This window comes from Cornus florida, unplaced genomic scaffold (genome assembly GCF_030987335.1).
Source record: "Cornus florida cultivar Cherokee Brave unplaced genomic scaffold, ASM3098733v1 CherokeeBrave_3.0.0_Hap2_Chr06, whole genome shotgun sequence".
NCBI classification, from domain to species: Eukaryota; Viridiplantae; Streptophyta; class Magnoliopsida; order Cornales; family Cornaceae; genus Cornus; species Cornus florida.
In genome coordinates, this window is record NW_026775576.1 from 6,922,329 (window position 1) to 6,944,718 (window position 22,390).

Genomic DNA, 22,390 nt, shown 5'->3' on the forward strand with positions numbered 1-22,390 from the left:
GCTTGTAACCGTTTAGTTGAACTAAGCCAGAATAATGTCTTCAATCATTTGCATTCAAGTAACCGGTTAGACAACAACTTGTAACTGGTTAGATGAGATCTAGATTTCATCTACTCGAGTAGTTTAAGCCTTGTAACCGGTTAAATGAATGGGCAGAAGCTTCCCAACGGCTATTTCAACCATCTGACTTCCTGGGAACTTGCCATAATGCCCCCAAACGGCTATATTCTTCCAAGGGCCTATAAATACACAATGTAAGGACATTGTGGACATGCAAGGGAGCCAACACTTGAGAGACCTCATTAAGCATCAAAGAGAGCTTTTGTTCTCATTTTTTTCTCTCCATCTCTCTCATTCATTCATATACTATACTTGAGAGATTCAACTAAGGATTCGAAGAGCTTTTGCTCTATCTATACTTGAAAGATCCTATTAAGTTTATAAGAGCTTTTATTCTTCACATATTTCATCTTCTCTCATTCATATCATTCATAGAGTTTGACCTTCATTAATATTCATATATACTCTAGTTGAGAGCTAAATTTGTATATCTATCTTGAGAGAGATTCAATCTTGTGTTTCAACTACAAACTTTTCTACAAACTTGTAAGGGTTGATGTGACCCAAAAGAAGCTTAGGAGAAGGGTGTTCTCCTAGCAAGAAAGAGAAGTAAGGAGTTGTTTCATGTAAAGGTTTGCTCTCCACCCATAAGGAGAAGCCATAATGGATTGGGAAGTCTCAAGAGGGGTCTTAAGCCGAGGAGTAGGAGTTTTCGAATCTCGCTAAAATCGCCGAGTCATTGTTTACAATTTTTCTTCCCTTATCTCTTTTACAATTGTGTTATTAATTGTTTCCTTTCATATCTTGAATATTGCATAATTACTTAAGTGGTTGATTAGAAATTGTAAATCTATAAATTGCGAAAATTGGCCATTGACTCTATTCACCCCCCTCTAGAGTCAATCATTGGGCAACACATAGATCTTTTAAAAACTTGGCATAAGCCGGAATTTATCGAATTACATCCAAGAGAGGAAGATTGATTTTAACTTGCCTAAACACATCAATGATTTCATTCATTTTATATTGTTGCTTTTTAAAAGATGTGGATGCTTGTAAAGCATCCGAGAATGGAGCCTTTGGCTCAAAAGATTTCTCAAAAAATTTTTGCGAAGAATTCTCAACAACGGGGTCCTTTGCACTAAATAAAGGAGGAATGGGATGTGAAACGGGACGAGTGCCAACACTAGGTTGCACCGGTTCACTTTCTACATTAGACTCACCAACTTGATTGTCAATCACCCTTCCACTTCTCAAAGTGATCACCGCATTTACATGTTCAAGTGTAGAACCTTTCGAAGGGGAAGTGGTCTATACAACAAATTGTTGCTTTGGTGGGGGGTTAAGAGGCATTTTTCCTTTCTCTCTTGCATTCAAAGTGCTAGCTATTTGCCCTTCTTGGGTTTCTAGCTTGGCAATTGATTGGGAGTGAGAATGAAGCAATTGAGTGTTCGCCTTCAAAGTACTTAAAATCAATAAAACTTTTTCCTCAAAAGCGGGACTTCTTGAATGACTTTGAAAATAAGATTGTTGATTGGGAAAATGAGAGTTTGAAAATTTATTTCTATTAGGAGCTTGGTAGGATGAACAATAGCCTTGAGAATTTTAGCCTTACATGGGGGGTGGAACATATTTCCTTTGAAAACCACCATGGGGGGGTTTGAACCTTCCCCTTGGCTTTTCCAAGAGAAATTGGAGTGGTTCCTCCACTTGGGATTGTAATGATTTCCATAGGGATTATTCCCTTGATTCACAAATACAGTATTGACTTGTTCATGATACTCATTATACACATGTCCATGGGGACAATTAGAAGTAGTATGCAACACACTTGAACATGTCATGCATGATTCATTAGAATGATGATGCTGATTAGGGGAGGAAGACACTTGACATGCCGAATTTTGATTAATTAAAAATTGATTAAACCTTTGAATTAAAAATTTCACCTCGGCAACTATGTCATTAGAATTGTCCACTTGATATAAGCTTGAATTCTTTCTTCGTCCATTCACATTTCTACCATTTTTAGAAGACAAAGATTGGTGCATTGAGTTTTCACTTTTGCTTTCATATAAACACCACACATCATCTTCATGTTTATCTAAATAGAAACCTCCTATTGAGGCATCAACCATGCCCTTAAGGGAATTGGACAAACTTTAATAAAAGTGTTGAACTATTTGCCACTTAGGAATATCGTGATGAGGATATTTCCTAAACAAATCATTCAACCATTCCCATGCCTTATGTAACATCTCCCCATCCCCTTGTGAAAACTCACGAATTGAAGTTCGCATTGCATTGGTTTTAGACATGAGGTAATATTCCTCAAGAACTCCCGTTGCATTTCCGCCCAAGAAGTTATGAAAAGAGGTCTCAAATTGTTAAACCAATATTTTGTCTTGTCTTTTAGGGTGAATGGGAAAAGTTTTAACCTTAAAACTTCTTCCGGCATGTCCATGTATTTTACGGTGGAAACTTCAATAAATTCATTCAAATGCTTATATGGTTCCTCATTAGGTAGCCCAAAATAATTAGGAAGTATTTGAATAGTTTGTAGCTTAATTTCATAATGATGTGCCCTAAATTGAGAAAGTTGAATGCATGTAGGTGCATTATACTCATTAGGCACATAGTGATCTTTCAAAGCATGGGGAGGATTTGCAATTAGTGGCTCTACATGAGCTCCATTGTTAGCTTGCACATTTGGTGGTAAAGGTGGCACAAAGAATGGCCTTGGCATTCTAATTGAAACTTGGCCTTGTGGTTGTAGAGCAAAAGGTCTAGGCATACCTATTGTACTTGCATTTATCATATTGTTGTACATTAGGGTGAAGAATGCCTTGTTGGTCTATATGACCAAGGTCTTCAATATGGTCATCCATTGATTCAATGAATTCACTTGAATTGCCTCTACCCCTTATATTACGCACAATCGATTCAAGATTAAGATTCAATGGAACAAGAGGATGATTTAAAGACCTACAACCATGCATGCACAATGCAAATCAACACAATTAGCAACACAACAAATAGCAAATACTTCTACAACACAAATCAATCAACAACAAGCCTCCACATACAATGATCCCACACTACCATGCTTTTTAACAATACAAGAAGAAAATGCCTCCACATGGGCCGATGATTTACACTAATGAAATAAAATGCCTCCACACGGGTCGATGATTTAATTAAGCAAGAGGAGTTTAGAATAACTTACAAAGGGTCCTTAAGCAACTTCAAGAAATTTTTAAGCTTTTTGTTTTGCTTTGCTTTTGCAATTTTTATTTTTATTTTTATTTTTTATTTTATTTTGCTTTGTTTGCTTGCTTTCTTTGAGGTTCCTTTGCTTTGCTCCTCCTTGCTCCAAGTACCTAGCCAAAGAGTGATAATATGAGAAATAAAATAAAAATAAAGTAAAACAAGGATCAAAGGAGTACTAATTCCTAATCAATTCCGAATACGGCGTTGCTAATCCCCGACAATGGCACCAAAACTTGGTGCGAGGTCGCTTGTATAAACCCAAATTGCATAGTGCGAGTGCGGTTCAAGAAAGCCTTTTGGTCAAGTTTAAATTTATAAAAGCCACTACCACTACTACTACTAACGTAGCAAGAGTAAGTAAGGATCGTCCCAAGGGATTTGAAAGGTACTACGGAATTAATATTGGATTAGTAGGTCGAATGATCAAAGAGGGGTTTTGGTTGGTTGAATTAAACTAATGATTCAATTAAAAACATGCAAATTAAGATCAATCTAAAGATTAAGGTAAAGAGAATGAGAAAAAAGTCTTGGGGCATAGAGTTCACCATTAAGCTTCAGTTCACTAAACATTGGCATTTGTTAATTTAGGGGGATTCCATGTTGTAAAGCAAGTGTGTGCCATTAATTGAAATACTAAGTATGGATGGTAAATTAAGCATAAATTGTCTAATCAATCTAGTGAGTAGCACAACCTATCAAGCTAAGCCATTAACCATTTAATAAACCCATAATTAATGCACACACAAAAATCTAGAGAAATATACTACTTGCACTCATAAGCATGGATCATCAAATAACAAGAATGGATTGTTTACCTATCTAGAAATTTAAAGCAACTACACTACAACTATGCTAATGACATGGAAATTAAACTAATTAAGCTAAGGAGGTAGAACAATCCATCAAGAAATAAACATGATCCATCAAACAAACCACAAGAGTAATTAATTATGCACCATGCCTTGACCATCACTAGATTTATAATTTCAACACACATAGACATGCATCAAACTCATAAAACCTAGTGTAAGCACATACCCGTTCATTCTAGCATACATAGACATATGGATAGAAATAAAAGATCAATTGGAAAAATTAATCCATACAAATCATGTAAAAACTCAAGATCTATATATAATCATGGTCAAAACATTATTTACAACATAAATTCCCAAAAACTACAAAATATTAAGTTTAAGAAGCAAGCGTAGGGGCTATCTTTAGCCCCAAGAGAGGCATTTAGCCTCTTATCTTAGGAGTCATCCAACCCTCAAGGGCTATCTTCAATGTAGGCACCATCTTCTTTCTCTTTGCTTTGCTCCAAAAACCCTAGTTCTAGAGAGAGAGAATATCTAATAGCTATGTCTAATATTGTAACACTAGAGAAAACAATTCTTGGAACCCTATACAAATTGGTTCATTTAATTTAAATACATGCCTCTTTGAGTAGGCACAAGTCAGAAAATAGGCCTTTGATTAGTGCAAATTCGCAGCTACAAAAGTTGGTAGAGTTTAGGCGCGTTCGGCAATTAGACAACTCACTGCAAGCAGGGGCTTCGATCGATCGAAGCTATTTTTGATCGATTAGAACTTACTTTGATCAATCAATCAAAGATGACGTGGTAAAGATAATTTGGACAACTGGCAACCTTATCCACTGAGCTGGAACCGCCTTAATTTCGATCGATTGTAAATATTTTTGATTGATCCTAACTTCCTTTGATCGATTGAACCTTGAATAGTGCAGTTTTTCTGACTTTTTCTGAATTTTCTTCTTAACTCCAAAAAGGAGTTAAAAGGCTCTTTTTAGCCTGTTTGAACCTGTGTAATGACCCGGGTTTTTGTTCAACCCGGTAGGTCAGTGATGAACCGAAAATTGACCCGTTAACGGATCCAAGATGCGAAGCAAAAAATAAGACAATGGTCTCTAGAGATATAACACGTCTCTAAGACACCAATGTGACCCTCAATGAGGTCATGGAACCTAAAGAAACAAGTGTGAAGGCAAAGATCAGAAAAATAACAATTAAGCCCCTAGGGGCAAAGTAGTCATTTTAGAAAGTATAGATTCAGGTGCCACCGAGCACACCACTAGAAAGAAAACAAAAAACTAACCAAGATGGACTCAATAAACTCTTAATTCGGAGTCCGGACAAAGAAGAAATGACAAGATGAAGAAAGACGAGCAAAATCTGTTAATCAAGGGCAAAATGGTTAATTTACAAATGAGATGGGAGATTTGACCCTAAGCAAGTCAAATAAGGTCCATACAACCTAAACTAATCGTTTCACAACATTCCAAGAGGCTCCAAGAACATTGAACAAGAATCACACAAGAAGCCCTTTCCTGGTTCAAACCAAATCCCGACACTACTTCACTAAAAAATGAATAACTCCCACTGTGATTTGAATATGAGAATAACATAATAACCATTGGAAAACTGACTCAAAATCCTTGAGTTTAGGCTCAAGAATCACCCCATTTGGGTTAGAAATGAAGGAGATATGACCGTTTGAAGTCGGAACAACAGTGTTGAAACAAAACTGAAGAGTGCTGTGTATGGAAGAGTGCTGTGTATGGAAACTATTTAGGTCGACCAAAATGGCTATTTCGGTCGACCGAAATGACCAAAAAAGTTCCAAAACTCTTGAAATTGAAAAGAAATCACTTAGTTCGACCGAAATGATGAATCGGTCGACCAAAATGGACCTGAACAAGGTAAAGGCTACTGGAAAATGACTTTTTACTGTGCAAATGAAGTCCAAAAGGTTTCGGTCGACCAAAGTGACATTTCGATTAGCCGAAATGGCTTGAGAAAGTGCAAAAACCACTTGTTATGCACCCAAGGCTGAAAGTCTATTTGGAATCCCCCATGGCTTGATAAATTTACATCATATGCTATTGTATGATGTTGTGAACATGCACGCAAGTGTAATATGACATTTTAAACATATTACAATGACCTACGGCCTCATTACACTCCATTTACAAAATTTGACATGCCAAAGTTGGAAAGGTTACATTTCAATGGTAAAACTTGAAGTTTAAATACAAACTCTTGAACTTAAAGGTTTGTGGCCCTTGGCCTCATGTCATACATATCAAATAAAACCCAAATAGTGTATCCAAACACACTTTACATGTTATAAGGCAAAAATGACATATTGAACCTAGCTATGTATTACATCCTTATAAGCAAAAATTAAACATGCTAACACTTGCATGCGAACAAGAAAACTTTAAAAGGAACTTCAAATCTCCAAGTCACCCAAAGTGCAAATCTTTGAATCTTGAATCCTGTACCTGAACAAATCCCCTAGTAACTTCGGGGCGAGTAAATAAGTTTACTCGTAGAGAATGAGCATGCATCGACTCGATTTCTTTCAAATTTTTAGAACAACATGAAACAGTTCAAAAAGGTCATGCCACCTAACGTCTATGTCAAAGGTGAGACTCATGGAGCATCCTAAGCTACTTTAGAATATAAACAACAAGAATCATGATATTTAAACATATATGAGACGAATCAAGATTGGGATAACCCAAAGATCACGATAAGAAGGATACTTCAATATTGATTAACATGAATTGCATTTTTAATACAATTAAGCAAGGTTTGGAATAATCCAAGAAACATGACAAAATGATACTAGAATACAAAGATCACATTATCAATGCAATTTACATGATTGGGACATACCGATTAACACGACAAGAATTTTACATGGAATCAAGAATAAGGCATAATATCTATGCAATTAATCAAAGATGGAATCTTCTATACAACATGAAAAAGAATCTTAAATCTTCAAGGAATACAACTCTTGAAATATAAGGAATAAAATCACGAATGAATCATAAAATCTATGCAATGAAACAGGATTGGAGCATTTCACATACACGACAAGGTTTAAATCTTTAAAGAATAGCAACTTAAAATTTAAAGAGTGAAATCAACTAATGTGGAAACTCGGATATCGCCTGGATTAAAACCGTACTCTTGAGATCACTTTAGGGCTACTATCCCATGGGTACCTTTCCCCAAGTTCGCACTATAGTGTAAGAGGACATTCTCCCGTACTAGAACCAAGTCCTAGCCATGTCAATTCTTGATTGATATCCCAAGTCCTAAAATCAACAAGTTGTGCAAACCAAGATAATATTAAAATACAAGAAATGCATTAACCACGTTTCATGCACAACCAAGATTTTGGAACATATAAGTCATGCCCTAGATTCATCAACTAAGATGGCATGTGAAATGTCAAGAAATCACAGTGTGCATCTATAGAGACTAGAACCAAGATATATAGCACAAGAAATCCATTGAAATAAATATACCACAAGTATAAGATACATGATTCAATTACCTACTAATTAACACGTGTAATTAAACCATTCCAAGACAATTGTACAAGTCTATGAAGTACATTAATGAAACCAACATATAAGGGGTCATGATTAAATCGATGGAAGCATAAAAGGGAGATTTAATCTACTTAAAGGATTAAATTATCAAAATTACAAGGCAAGTCATAATGTTCTACGAATAAGGCATGTCAAGGATCATGTCAAGGGCAAGTTCAAAATCAAGTTACAAGTTCATTTCATACAAGACACAACTGTGTGAATTAAATTCCATACAAAGGAAATAAATAAATGTAAGCCTCAAAACTTATCCGATTATTCCCAAATTGATACACGTAAAGGAACTTGTCAAGGAAATCATGACTACCTAGTTAGAAACTTAATCAAGCTCATAGAACCATTGAATGGATTTAATTAATTCTTTTAATTAAAATCTCTAAATTTTGAAACTCATCTAAATGATCTCAAATTAATATATGTCATATAACATGCCAAGACTTGATTTAAGAACATGATACAAGTAGATTTCATGCAAGGTACGGCCATGAGTATTAAATCTTAATACTTGAAAAATAATAATTGAAAGGTTTCAAAACCTAATCAAATATTTTAGATTTAATATATGTGAAAGCACATGACATGCATATCAATAAAATCAAGTCAGAATTTCGATAGAGTGAATAGTACACCCAGAATAAATTAATCAATCAAATTAATTAAATATTACTAGATTTCAAAACATCTCCAATTACTCTCAAATTTACCTATGTTGAAAAGCTTACTATGGCCTAGTATAATATGCTAACACATATTGATTTCGACCTAGTTAAGGTCATATGAATTAAATATTTACTCAAGATAAATGTTAAATAAAATCTTCGTTACTTGTCCAAATACTCTAAATTTAATATATGTCAATCAACATATCATAGTGTAATATAATGTCATGCCACAAATATAAAACATGATATAATCCACCGGGAAAATCAAATCTCATATTAGAAAATAAATAATTAAAAATTCTAGATTTGATATCCAAGCATGTAAATGAGTTGTATATGCATCACAAGCATGCAATATAATATGAAAATAAATTATAACACCCCCTACCTCAATTTGAGATGAAAATTTCAAAAGCCCACCAAAAGAAAAGTGCTCTGAATCCAATAATACCGAAGGGTTTTGTCGGGGACAACACGGTGAACAAGAATCCCAAGGAAGCCCCATGAAAATCACAACTTGACTTCAAACCCAAACTCAAAAAATGGTCAGGAATGGGTTCTAATAAGGGCAAAAGATGCGCGTTGTCAAGACAAGCATTAAACACGAAGGCACTATGATGTTTCACTCGAGAGAAGTGGCCGGAAAAAGAAGAAGAAACATGGCAATCCCTTGGCTGCCATGGCTACCGGCCAAGAGAGAGGAGGGAGAGAGAAAAATCTGATATTTTTTCTTTAAGTCCGATATTTATAAAAAATCTCAAAAAGTGCCCCGAAAGGGCCCCGCCGGGTTCGGAAAAGTGAAATTTGAGCAAACGCACTTAAACTGCAAAACCCCATGAATGAAAAAGATTTAAAATGAGAAAATATGAATAACAGAAGAAACGGCGTCGAAAACTGAGTCCCGAACAGAGAGATATACCTCGAACAAGTTCGGCGATAATTGGGTCTAAAAACCCTGAAACTGGAGAAAAACGACCAGAAGGAATTTCTAAGAGTTCACGACTCGACAAAAAGTGAAAATGAATCTCGTACAAGGATCTAGGCTCCAGTCAAGGTATTTTTGCAATAACTTTCATTAATTGCACAATGACCCTACAAAAAGGGTTAACTGCAAAACTGCCCTAGAATGAAAATATCTTCCAAAAGATATTTTCTTAGATACCCCGAAAATAAAATATCTTCAAAAGATATTTATGAAAAATACCCCAATAAAAGAAAAAGATTCTAAAGAATTGTGCATCCATGCCCCTATGGATACCGGGAGTAATTATAGTACTTTTTTACAAAAATAAAGATACGTATTTCGTGGAAACCACTTAGACTAAAGACACGTGAAGTCAAAAACTAACTCCGAGCATGAAAAGTGAGGCTATGCCAAAAAGTGACAAACGGGGAAAAGACAGAATAGGGAAAAGGACGAAAAGTGAATAGTATCCGAAAAGTAAAAATGTGAAAATAACTTGATCCTCAAAAGAAGTTGTCAATTCACACGAAAGAGTCTCGAAAACCAATTCCAAGCACTCGAGATGACACTATGTGATAAGAAACTGAACTCAGAAAAGAAAATTAAACGGAAAAAATTTATCTGTAAAATTTCAGGAAAATAGGAAAGAAAGAAAAATGACCGAGTCATTACAACCTTATTGACCTAAAATAGACAAAAACACAAATTAGAACTAAAACGGGAAAGTAAGATAAATGAATAGACTAAAATACCCTATTTTATGTGCTAAAATGCATCGCATTTGATCACTTATCACTAAACCACATTCAGATATGATCAAAACTTGAGCCAATGTCAACCTGACCTTCAGCTCCTGAAAAGCAAAATCACAAACCTCATTCCATATGAACTTGACTCCCTTGCGAGTAAGTCTAGTCATAGGTGCCGCTAAACGAGAGAAATCCCTAAAAAATGTCTGATAATAGCCGGCTAGGCCAAGAAAACTCTAGATCTTGAACACACTCTTCGGATGTCCCCAATCCATCACAGACTCAATCTTAGATAAATCAACTGAAACTCCGCCCCCTGATACAATATGACCAAGGAACTTCACTTTAGGTAGCCAAAACTTGCACTTCTCATATTTCGCATACAACCAATTATCCCGTAGGATCTGCAAAAACTGTTCGCAAGTGATACTCATGCTCTTCTCTCGAAGATGAGTACAAGATCGTTAACAAGCATCATGACAAATCGGTCAAGATAGTCATTAAATACACGGTTCATCAAGTCCATAAAATCTGTTGGAGCATTGGTCAAACTAAATGGCATCACCAGAAACTCGTAATGGTCATACCGTGTACGAAAAGCGGTCTTAGAAATGTCCTCATCCTTAACCCTTAATTGGTAGTACCCTGACCTCAAGTCAATCTTCGAAAAACATGTCACTCATTTCAACTAATCAAATAAGTCATCAATCATAGGCAAAGGATACCTGTTCTGGATCATAGCGTGATTTAATTTGTGATAATCGATGCAAAGTCTCAAGGACCCATCCTTCTTCTTCGCAAAAAAAACTGGTGCTTCCTATGGTGAAGCACTAGGACGAATAAAGCCTTTAGCTTTCAAATCATCCAACTGTCCCTTCAACTCATCCAACTCTACCAGTGCCATGAGGCACGGTGCCATAGAGATGGGCATTGTACCGGGAATGACATCAATGGCAAATACAACTTCCTGTATAGGAGGTAACTCTGTTGCTGCGGGCGCCCACCAGTTGCCATCACTAGCACCAAGTGCCCCTTTGCCAGTGCGTGGAAGCCAGCTTTGACACCCCACGGGTGCCTGCCCTGTGCTGCGAGCGCCCGCTAAGCTGTAAACATAGGTCGCCAACACTGTTGTTTTGCTCAATGTTGTCCCCTTGACTAAATGAATGGCTCTGCATTCTTCTACGGATTTCTAGCCACGAGATTAATTGATTTTGGTAGGATTTGTGGCTTATAAAAAGGGTTTGAAGGGTTGTAAAAAGATATCCAACATTGTAAGGTTTTGTAATGAGAGAAATATTGTGTTCTTGAGAGCTTGGGTTAGAACTTGTTTCTAGGTGCAGAAATGGAGGGGCTGATCCTCTCAACCTCCTCCTCCCTTGCTTCTATGGGTAACTAACTCCATTTCTAGGGAGGTGATGAAGCCCTTCTTTGTAAGCATGCTTTAGTTTTGTTTAATTTGGGGAATGAAGTACGTATGTGGTAGTTTCATAATCTAGAGCACTACACTTGATGTAATGGATCTTAATCTCTATAAATGATTATGTTGAATCTATTATCTTGTCTTAGATTATATTTTCTCATGATTGAATGGCTTGCATTTTCATAGTGAGAATGGAAATGAAATTGTGAAATGGTTTGTATTGGCATGTCGTATGAGAAACTTGTTAGTCCATAGCTTAAGGTCTTCCTTTGATGGATTATTCTTGATTCTTGACTCCATGTGCTATTACCATAGTTATTGAGGGGTTTGATAGTCCGTAACTTAGTGAGCATGTCATAGCTACACTCTAATTTAGGTAGTTCAAGCATGTGAAACTTTGAGGGATTATACTTAATTCTTGATTCTATGAACTTCTTGAAGATAATGTAGTAATCTTGTATTGCCACATATCATTGCCATATATCTAAGTTGTTTCCCAAGTTAATCACAAGCTAGCATGTTTATAGGGTTGGTAGTTGATTCACTTACCTAGTCATCTCTACACAATTTCCTCTCCTCTTAAATTCCTTCCATTTATTATTTTATGCAACTTCCATTTCCTAGTTCTAAGTGACAAACAAACCAAACCTTTTACACCTCTATCATTAACAAAGTAATTTTAAAGACCTTGGTTGCCATAAACTTGCAGTCTTTGTGATTCAACTTGCCCCTATGATAGCCCTATTTTACAATGATTTGTGCTATCGCAAAGGTTGATTACAATTAATAATGAGTAGCCGTGTCTGAGCCGTGTCCGAGCCGTGTCCGAGCTGTCTGAGCCGTGTCCGAGCCGTGTCTGAGCTGTCTGAGCCGTGTCCGTGACGTGTCCGAGCCGTGTCCCAGCCGTGTCCGAAAATTAAAAAAAAAAATAAAAATTCCAGACACGTTTTTTGACGTGTCCGACACGTGTCGGATACGGATTCTTCGCCCATTTTGGAGTGTCCGTGCTTCCTAGTCTAGCACAATTCAAATGCTTCCATCCTTTTATGGCTTTGAAAATGAAAACCCCTATAAGCATCTTGATGAGTTCCTTGAAATCTGTTCTACCATCAAGGTGAGGGGCTTCCCTGATAATGCACTCCATTGGCATCTCTTCCCATTTGCCTTAAAAGATAGGGCAAAATATTGGTTGAACTCCCTTGTTACAAATTTCATCACTACATGGGCACAATTGCAACAAGAATTTTTAAAAAATATTATCCGGTGAGTAAGACCAATCAAATGAGGTGTTCCATCTTTAGCTTTTCACAAATCAATAGAGAACAATTCCATGAGACTTGGGAAAGATTTCAAGACCTCCTTAGGAAATGTCCGCACCACCTAATTCTAAAATGGCAATTGGTGCGAGCTTTCTATGATGGTTTAACCGAACAACATAAACTCATGGTTGACTCATCATGTGGAGGGATGTTCGTGTCTAAAAATGCGGATAAAGCTTAAACCCTACTCGAGAATTTGAGCGAAAACTCATTGCAACATAATTCTCGTAGGGCTCCAACCTCAACCAATGCAAAGAACACCAATCTATGTCAACCAAAGACAATGAGAGAAAAATCTTCTTAGGTGGATGCTATAGCTCACAAATTTTATCAATTAATGGCACCACATCTCTCTCCTTCGTTATTTCAAAATTCAGCAAGTGCGATGTGCGCATCATGCACTAGCCCATTCCATCTCTTGGAAGATTGGCCCACACCGGAGCAATTTCCTAGTAACAATTACGAGCAAGCTAATGCCATGTTTTCCAGGCCCGAAAATAATCCTTACTCCAACACCTACAATCCGGGATGGAGAGATTATTCGAATTTTTCGTGGAGGCACCCGCCCCCACAAAATTCGACATTTCAAAGTCAAGGGCATCAAAACCAGCCCTCTTTTCAATTTTTAAATAGGCAATTTCAGGCCTCTTCAAGTTACCGTCCACCCTATAATCCAAATGTTTCTACTCCACCTCCTGTGTTTCCAACTGATGAGATTCTCACTGCAAATAAACAAATGATGGAATCCCTTAACAAGTAAATGTTAAAATCTAACAAGCAACTCCTGACATCATTGCAGCCCATTCTCCAAATGGTTCATTCACATACTCAGTCAATAGCTAAACTTGAGAATCAAGTGGGACAAATAGCTAATTCAATGAACCAACTTCTTCAAAGAGATAAGGAAAAAATTCCCGCTCAACCATTTGAGAATCCTAGAGGGATCCATGTGATTGACGAATTCCATCCTCTGAGTGGGCCTACTTAGGAACATATCTAAGCAATCACCACCCTTAGGAGTGGTCGAATCTTGGACAACAAGGTTGATGGAGGAAAAGATGAAAAAATTCTTCCTCCAAAAAATCCAAATCCTAGCTTATCTAATCCAAATTTCACTCCTGAAAATCCAAAGTCGAACACTGAAAATTCCAAGCTTGTGACCCCAAATGTGGAGACTTCTTATGAGCCTAAGGCTCCATTTCCTCAACGTCTCCAAAAGTCGACACATTTTGGGAACAAAAACTGTAAAATTTAGGACACACTACAATAAATTGGGCTTTTTGCAACCAAATTTTTTGGTCGCAAATGCCCTTTAGCGACCAAAACGTTTTGGTCACCCCATGGTCGACGATACTCGCGACGCGGATAGTTTTTAGCGACCAAAAAATGAATTGGTTGCTAATAAGCCCTATTTTGCGACCATTATATTATTAACCAAAATGAATTTTAACGACCAAATTATATGGTCACAAATAGTGAACCCTTTTGCGACCATTATGTTTGGTCGCAGATAAGCTCCCCTTTTGCGACCATTATATTGGTCGTAGATAAGATGCCCTTTTGCGACCATTATTTTTGGTCGTAGATGAGGGACCCCTTTGCGACCATTATTTTAGTCGCAAATGAGCTACCCTTTTGCGACTCTTATTTTGGTTGCAAATGAACTACACTTTTGCGACCATTATTTTTGGTCGCAAATGAGTTACCCTTTTGCAACCCTTATTTTTGGTCGCAAATAAGCTACCCTTTTGCGACCATTAAATTTAGTCGCAAATAAATTATTATTTTTCGACCATAGCATTTGGTCACAAATAGATAATCATTTTGTAGCCATCAAATTTGGTCACAAATATCCAATTCTTTTATTAAAAAAAAAAACAATTTTGGACCGGTAATATAATTAATAAATCTATCAACATTTTAATTTTTTTAATTTAAAATACACTAGTAATTAAATACCATTAATCATATATAGTAAAAACTTAAAAAATAATTCAATTAATTATTTCAAATAAAATACATCCATTACACATCGTATACATATATCCATATGGTTTATCTATAAAAAAAGAGAAACTATTAAATACATCCATGCATGGCATTTCCATTACATCTACCAATGGTTTGTCCATTAAAAACTAACAAATAAATTAAAAAAAAAAAAAAAAAAAAAAAAAAAAAAAACTAACATATCCATAATAAAACAAAATATGAACGAATTACTAAAGATATCGCTTTGCTCAGGGAATTAAGGTATGTCAAGCTTGTCCGTGATAGTTTTATACATTTGTGTCGTTTACTCATATTGCTCCAAATCCTTAACAGTCTTTCTTTCGACTTTTCATACCCGGTCTCACTTTAAGTGTTTGTAGATTCTCTAGAACAATAATTTTCTTCACAGCATCCCATTTATTAGCTGCAATTTGCCTTTATGATAACATTTTGGGTATTATATAGATTGTCTATCAAGAGAAACAAGAAATATAAAGAATGGTTATGACCATTAAATAATTCATATAATGAGTAGGGCAACACAATTTTTGCTAAGAGTGTCCCGATTAGGAAATACAATATCTTAAAATTGAATATGATGATTCATAAAATAATATAGAAAGTTAAAGTCATTTTATCATCAAGAATGAAAGGATGGCAACACTTTAGTCATCCTACATTGAATAAAAATTACAACTTTATTGACTTCCACTCTGCCAATAAAATCATAGCGAAGAATAAATTCCAGATTGGACACGCAAACAAAAAAATTATTGTTTCATTGGAAGAAAGTATGACCTGGTCCACTCCACTAGACTATGTCTTAGCGTGTCATTCGCAATCACATACAAATGTATCAAATTTATTTTTGTAAAATAAAAAATCAAACTAGATTCAGAATAAAAAAGATAAATTACAACATTTTTCCCAGTGAGTTTTTTTTTTTTCAAAAAGTTTTTCACTAGGGAGTTGGTAGGATATTTCCTAATAATTAAAATGTAATGTTGATTTAAAGTAAAATTGTAAAATTGTAACATAGTAATCTTTATAATGATTTAGAGTGCAAATGTCAAATATTGATTCATAGAACTTTTGGTAAAAATGTAACCTTTATTGATTTTGTAAAGAGGTCAAATACTGATATACCTACATCCAGCCCTTTTGATTTAGCATAATCATAGTAATCTTTATACCAGGATTCAAACCAAAAGTATAAATATTTCAAATCTAGTGTAAACTTCAAAAACTATGAATAATGGTTGTTTAAATTCAACTTGTACCAGCAAAATATTTTCTAATAATTAAAATGTAATGTTGATTTAAAGTAAAATTGTGAAATTGTAACATAATAATCTTTATAATGATTTAGAGTGCAAATGTCAAATATTGATTCATAGAACTTTTGGTAAAAATGTAAAAATGTAACCTTTATTGATTTTGTAAAAATGTCAAATACTAATATACCTACATCCAGCCCTTTTGATTTAGCATAATCATAGTAATCTTTATACCAGCATTCGAACCAAAAGTATAAACATTTCAAATATAGTGTGAACTTCAAAAACTATGAATAAAGGTTGTTTAAATTCAACTTGTACCAGCAGAAAATAATTTAACAGTAATCTATTGTCTAATAGGAGATGGTTAAACCCATTTTTGAATCACTTTATTTAGTTTAGAAATTAAGTGAAATTGAATAGCCAAAAAAAAACAAAAAACAAAAAACAAAAAAATAATGACTATACAATTACAATAGTACTTTACATTTATATCATGTATATTTGCTCTTAACCCACTACAATTTAGTACAATACAGTATTCGTCAAATATGTATAGAGGTGTATCCAGTAATTATAAAAATAAAATAGTTAAACAAATGATTAACTTGTTACAATTAAAAACCCCGTGCTAGAGGCGTATTTAGTTACTTAGCAAGAAATTCTACTCCAATAATGATGGCAACACTTTAGTCGTCCTACATTGAATAAAAATTACGCTTTATTGACTTCTAATTTGTCAATACAACCATAGTGTAGAATAAATCCAAGACTGAAATATATATATATATATATATTTCTTTATCACAGTAGAACTAATAGCCAAATATTACATTTTTCTTCTCCACTCTTGAGACATTCAAAAGGCATTCATGATTATTTAGTTTCACTTTAAAATGATGCATGATTATAGCCAAATATTACATTTTTCCTCTGCACTCTTGAGACATTCAAAAGGCATTCATGATTATTTAGTTTCACTTCTAAAAATGATGCATGATTATTTAATATCAGAACTAAAGCGTTAACCCATCGTCATTTAGTGAGGAGAAATACAGAAGGTATTGATTGGCAAGGAATATCTAATAAGAAATGCCAACAAAAACTATTCCATATAATTACATACTCAATGAGAAGTCTAATTAGGCAAAAGGCTTAAGGACTTATAAATTTATATATTTAATTGATTAAATATACTTTTTGTAATTTGCAGAGGACTATGTTTTATGGTGCTTGGCCCAAGAGTTTTGAAAAAACTAGATTTTTGTTTGATAAATGCATATATTTTTGTTATGGTTCTTACCAAAGTTCACCCAAACACAACTTCACATTTGGAGACGAAATGAAGGTGCCAATGCGACTGGCAATGTTATAATTTGAACATGGTTTCAGCAAACAACCAAATTTATTGAAAACATGCCTTCCCTTAACTTTCAATACATGATAATATTTGTATAAACAAAGAAGCTTGTGGTTCTTCCACTTTCAATTTGTCATCATATATATGAGAATAAGCATTATAATTGAGGTTCCTTGAAGCCATCAGAAATACAAACAAGTACGGAAAAAAAAAAGGTATATAAAATATTTTGTGAAAAAGAAATACCATGCACAAAAACTTTCACAAATACACATTATGCCTAGCCAAGCCTAGACTAGCAATCTACTCAATTTAAAAAAATTAAATTAAATTAAATTAAATTAAATTAAATTAAATGTCAAAATAAAATTTACCTGGATAGATATTGATAACGAATCTACACCATCATCATCATCCTTGGGAATCCCCCATATGAATTATCTCTCTCCAAGTTAGATATAATCTGAAAACCCCAATTTCATAATACACATTAAAGACTAACTCCAATTTCATAAATGTATCAGAAAAATTGAAAACCCTAACCTTTTCTTTAACTCCTCTGCCCAGCTCTAGCATCAAAAATCACATCAGAACATCAGATGAGTCCTGCAATCTTCAAATGAAACAAATCACGAATCAATTACACAAACACGTTGATATACAACACACACATATTTATAATTTACAAAAACACATTGATTTCTTTATGTTTTTATAGATGTTTGTATCTAATCTAAATCAAAAAATTTGAAGGAATGTATACGTTTGAGCCCTAAGTTTGTATCAAATCAAAGCATGCACATATATATATATATATATATATATATATAAATTTGTATCAAATCAAAGCCCTAAGTTTCTAAGGTTACTAGAGGATTGTAAATTTTTGTTTGCAAAGAAAGAGAGAGAGGAGATTAGAGAGAGAGTCTCAGACTCATAGTGAGAACAAGAAGAGAAAGTTTCAGCTATGTCATCAACAAAAAATTTATCCAAGGTCACTATTTTCAACAACAGGAATAAATAATTATAAAAAAAATTAAAATTAAAATATTCAGAAATTAGAGCTATAATATACAAATAGGACATTAAAAGAAAAAATGATAATCAAACACAATGAAGAGAGAGAGGGTGAGAGAGAGTCTGACTTGGCCGGGCTCATAAATGCCGGTTTTCTTCCTTCACATCCTCGCCGGAATCCACCGGAATCTACTGGATTCGTGGTTTTTCCGCGGCCGACGCCGGAAACGGATAACACAGACAAAATGTTCGAAGGGAGATCACTAAATTTTGGGTTTGGACCCAGATCGAGAATTGGGGCTTTGGGTAACGAATCAGACACCTCTTCCCTACTGAAGAAGATGAGTTTTTGGGTCCAGATTGTTCAGGTTCTTGTGGGCGTGGTTCGGATTGCTGCGGGTTATGTCTCCGCCTCGACCAGTAACATTCACGTTGGACAAGAATGAAGAAAATGATGGAAGAATCGGAGTTGCGACTTAGGGCTGGTTACTCAATAAAATCGTAGAGAAAAGTTCTAATGGTACAGATAAGATAGAACTTTGTGGCTTATATTGATTGTACGGAGGGTTGGGAAGCATGTAGACGGCGTTGTTTTAATTTTGTAGCGGCGCCGAAAATTTTAGCCGTATAAGATATTAACCGTGAAATTTAAAAATAGTCTGAAATTTTTAGCAGATATTAACCATGACAAAATAATTGTGGTAAATATTTTTAAAATAAATTTTCAAATAAGTTCTATTTGTTCATTGAAATATAAGTAAGTTGAAAAAAATTTCTTTAGTACTAGTAAATCTGAATTTTGATTTTTTTTTTTTCATTTACGTTCTAAAATAGATTTGTTTCTTAATTTAATAAAAATAATATTTCATCTATTTATATAATTTTGATGTTTTATTCTATAAATAGATGAAATATTATTTTTATTAAATTAAGAAACAAATCTATTTTATTTTTATATTTTTATTTTTAAAATTATCTTCTTCTGTTTTAAGACTTGCTTCAATATTAATTAATTGTCATGTGGTAATTTTAACCCGACAAAGTTAATGAGATACCTCCCAAATTTAAACTATTTTTAATTTAATTTTTGTCACAGATGGTGGTGTCGGGTCTCTCTTAGAACTATCTTTTTTTTTTTTTTTTTTTTCTTCTCTTTTTTTCAAACCAACTAGTTCTTTTAAAATCATCTCCTACTAATTCAATGGCAATGAGTAAGTCAATCAATTTTATTATGAGTAACAATTGATAATGAAAGAGTTCCTATAACCAAAACAGTGCAGTTTTTAAACTTTGGTAAATTTTTCTTATCTCAAAACGGTTCAATTTTCAAACTTCATTTAAATTAGTTGACGTAATTTAACACCAGCAGTAAATAGATTTTAAATGTCACGTGTCAATCTGTAACAAATTCAATTTAAAATAACTTAGAGAATATTTAAGTTAGAGGATCCAATTCCTTAGTGTAGAGGGGTCGTGTTCATGTAGATATTCTATTGTATTTATTTTAACTTAAGAAAAGGGCATTAAAAATATTATTTTTAAAATAAGTCTTAAAAGATATATATATTTTTATTTATTTATTTTTGATAGATTTGAGCATTTGACCATTACGCTCACGAGTCGTGTTAAACATTAACTCCTCTCTACAAAACAAATTCTATATTTTATTAAAAAAAATTGTATAAAATGATAAATATTCCTCCTACCAATTTTGTTAAATATTTATATATCTCTCTATATATATACGCTATTATTAAATGTACGCAGAATTTTTGTACTTAAAAAAAAAGAATTAAACAAGAATCTATAGTTATTTATATATAAATAACAAAAAGTTGTATGTAACACAAACTTTATTACTTAATTAGTCAATTCTTTTAAATATATAATACATTTTTTTTAAGAGAAGAGATATCGTTGTGGCTGAGAACAAAATAAATTAAGAAATAAGATATCACTGAAATTGCAAACAAAAATGAGATATCGGTTTACCCTAAACAGAGAAGAAGTTGAAGGTTGTAATAAGAGTTTTTGAAGAATATGACTGAGAATAGAGAAATATAGTGTTTGCGATGTTGATATCGCTCTTAAAATTTTTAATATTTAAACCTTAGTCAATTATCTTAAAAATATACTATAATATATATTTTTATTAAATAACAGTAGTTATTTATTAAAATATTTAATGCACAAGTCAATTTAGATCGAGAATTAATAAAACACTTAATAATTAATAAAATAATTAATAATTGTAGATAAATTATTTTATTTTTTATGTCAATTAATAAATATTTTTTATATTAATAATTCTTGTATAATTAGCTTTTCTTTTATTAAAAAACTCATAATAAATAGATAAATAAGTAATTTATGTTAGAGTTTTATAAAAATTCTTTAAAAAAACTCTTTTTATATCAATTAATAAATTTTTTTTATATTAATGATTCTTGTCTAATTAGATTTTCTTTTATTAAAAAATTCATAATAAATAGATAAATAGGTAATTTATATTAATTAATAAATAATGAAATACTGAAAGACTAAAATACTGAAATATTGAAACTCGTTATACTTTAATAATATAATTAAATAATTTTTATAAAATCTACAACAAATTAGCTACTTTATTTTCTGTAAAACTCTATCACAATATCTATTTATTATGACTTTTTTTATAAAATAAAATCTAGTTAGACAAATAATATATTTGAAGAAAACAAAATAATTTTTATAAAACTCTTCCACAAATCAACTATTTTATTTTCTATAAAACTCAATCACATATAACATGTATTTCATCTATTTATTATGATTATATTAAAGAAAATAAAATAATTTCTATAAAATTCTATCACAGATTACCTATTTTATTTTCTTTAAAACTTTATCACATATATACTGTATTTATCTATTTATTATGAGTTATTTAATAAAAGGAAATCTAGTTAGACAAGGATATATTTAAAGAAAATAAAATAATTTTTATAAAACTCTACCACAAATTACCTATTTTATTTTCTATAAAACTCTATTACATTAGAGAAAAATATATTTAAAGAAAATATATAATATATATAATAATACATATAAATAAAATATAAAAATTTGTAACAACCCTAAACTGATACCAATTATATATAAAAAAGAATTGGGCATGACCTCTGCTGAAAAGAGGTCCTACAACAACCTGCTTAAATGCATAGGGCCTCTCTTGGACCTTCAAAATTTACCTAACCTATCACAGCACAATGCAAATAATACATTTCTTTCATCCATTCATTATATCTCAACATAGTTCAGTTTATGGTAGAACAGCTACATGTTATTTAATCCAAATATCATAATTACAGTCCCAAAAATATAATTAAGGTCAAACGTCCATGTCTAACAACGTTTAGACAACTTCTAATGAAATTACAGCCCATGAATATAACTACAATAGCATGAGTCCATAAGCCTCAGTATAGAATACAATATGCTAAGTTTTACAAAAATAGTGGGACTTAGATACAAAAATAACAAAAAGGTCTTTTAACCCAATTTAAGCCTATGGTGGAAAGTCATCCACCACTTCTTTCCCGTTTTCTGAAAAAGAAAAAATGTTCAATATAAGGGGTGAGCATAAGCTCAGTAGGAAGTGTCTAAGGTACACCTCTTGAGACCCCATGAATCCACACAAATAGGAATAAGGAAATTGAGATCATACCATGCCGAAAAAATAATTATATATATAACCACAATACCACCGATACCACAAATGAATATGTCAGGCAATGATATGCCATACCATGCAATGTCACTCCCCATTTGCCAAAACTATTTCCATTATCATTTTTAAACCGTTAGTGAACCCGTCCCATGGCAACTCCCT

At 33.3% G+C, this 22,390-nt stretch overlaps 1 long non-coding RNA gene across 14 annotated transcripts in view; it reads right to left on the bottom strand.

Moving 5' to 3' along the window:
* Positions 1 to 19,072, bottom strand: part of LOC132311082 (uncharacterized) — a 45,374-nt gene extending 26,302 nt beyond the window's left edge. For 2 of the 14 annotated variants that reach the window (XR_009482824.1, XR_009482825.1), the window contains exons 1-5: positions 18,648 to 19,068; positions 18,046 to 18,115; positions 17,877 to 17,965; positions 7,330 to 7,459; positions 3,287 to 3,440 (exon numbers count right to left, since the gene is read on the bottom strand). This is a non-coding gene — a long non-coding RNA (uncharacterized LOC132311082). Of the gene's footprint in view, positions 1 to 3,286; positions 3,441 to 6,331; positions 6,655 to 6,978; positions 7,460 to 17,876; positions 17,966 to 18,045; positions 18,116 to 18,647 lie in introns of those variants that run through there. The other 12 variants (XR_009482821.1, XR_009482817.1, XR_009482826.1 and 9 more) reach the window with 12 other exon arrangements.
* Positions 19,073 to 22,390: the final 3,318 nt, after the last annotated feature.